The sequence below is a fragment of the Penaeus chinensis genome, chromosome 10 (genome assembly GCF_019202785.1).
Source record: "Penaeus chinensis breed Huanghai No. 1 chromosome 10, ASM1920278v2, whole genome shotgun sequence".
In the NCBI taxonomy this organism is placed as follows: Eukaryota; Metazoa; Arthropoda; class Malacostraca; order Decapoda; family Penaeidae; genus Penaeus; species Penaeus chinensis.
In genome coordinates, this window is record NC_061828.1 from 5,288,316 (window position 1) to 5,290,097 (window position 1,782).

Sequence of the window (1,782 nt, forward strand, 5' to 3'; positions counted from 1 at the left end):
AATAGAAATTCGGTGGCCATGAGTATTTCTGCCAACTCAGATTGCGTAGTGCTACCCCAGTCATGAACCCTCCTACAATCCTGGTGCTGCAAAATATTGTTTTTATTTACAACAAAAGCGCATCCTGCTCTGCTCCCAGACTGCAAGGATCCGTCAGTGTAGCATCATATGCATTGGACAGAGTTTCTAGATGTTCATTTATAATTGCAAATGCATACTGCTTAAGTATAGCAGGGGGGACACTGTCTTTTTGGGGGGCAGTTATATAATATACACTTAGGTCCGACATTTTCCACGGTAGTACAGAACGTCCATGTAGGGTCTTAGTTATGGGTATGTTCAGCTGAGCTAAGTGTCACTTATACCCATGGATTTGAGTATGAATCGGTATTGTCATTCAAAGTTAGGCTCTTCTATTCTGTGTTTTAGTTGTCTTTGGAACTCTGTACAATGGAGGGGTTCTCTAATTGATTTGACACTAAATGTGGTATTTATGTATAATATTCTTTCATAAACAGAAGGCAAATTAAGTTCTGTTCTCAATCTATTCACAATCCTTGTTGTTCTAGGGGCACCAAGAATGATCCTCATGGCTTCATTTTGTCACTTTCTAGACTAGTCAACTCTGATTCTTGAACAATACTAGGTGCAATGCATGATAATCTATGACCGACCTTATGTATGACAAGTAAAAGAGTCTCGCAATATTGACATTAATACCATGGTCTTTGCCGGCAAGTGTCCTAAGTGACTTCAGCCGCTGCCACAGCCTTTTCTCCAGGTTTCTAATGAACTCTGACTCATTAACAATCACCCCGAGGTATTTGTATTGATGGCAGAGATCTAGCTCAACGTCATTTATATGCAGAGTTTAGTTTAGTCCTTTATTTACTACCCTGGCTAACTGCACAGGCGTGGGCAAGCTGTGGTACATTTAATGCATGGTCATAACATTACATTTGAATTTTAGCCTATAACATTGCTATGAGTACTTTATCAGTTTAAGGAAAGGAACAATTACACAGTCCTTTATCCACTCATCTGCCACGCCGGCATATAGCTTGGGCGTGGAAAAGCATTAATACATTTGATATGCGGTTATGTGATACTACATTCCAAATTTAGGATACAACATAAGTATATCTTCTAAAACATCAGATGATATGAAGTAGTTACATAGTTCTCCGTACCTCATGCTAGGTGGCCTGAAAGGCTGTATCACATGGCACTCTGAGATATAATGTACAAGTGTTCGCTTATATTTGAAAACTGGTTCAGAGTATCCGTAGAATTGTGCTCAGGTAATAATTTTCTATGATTTTGAAAATGACTTCATCTTGTATTGGCAGAAGTATACAGTATATAATTTAGTAGATATCACGTTGCCTTATGATTTCAAAAGCAGTGATGGCCGAGTGGTTAAGGCGTCTGACTAGAAATCAGATGGGATCTTCCCGCGTAGGTTCGAATCCTACTCACTGCGACCTGTTTATAATGTGAATATATATTTTGTCTTCTTCTTTATTAATATGTATGCAAATGTATGTATGTATGTATGTGTGTATGTATATGTATATATACATATGTATGTATATAGTATATATATAAAGATACACATACAAACATGTACAATATATATATATATATACACATATACATATGTGTGTATATAGATATGTAAATATATACACATGCATCTATATATGTATGTACGTATGTATATATGTATGTATGTATGTGTGCATGTATGTATGTATGTATGTATGTATTTATGTATGTGTG

General features: G+C 36.5%; 1 non-coding gene across 1 annotated transcript; it reads left to right on the plus strand.

Moving 5' to 3' along the window:
- The first annotated feature begins 1,401 nt into the window (after positions 1-1,401).
- On the plus strand, positions 1,402-1,483 carry Trnas-aga. The gene has a single exon. It is a non-coding gene; the product is annotated as a tRNA-Ser (tRNA).
- The last annotated feature ends 299 nt before the right edge of the window (positions 1,484-1,782 follow it).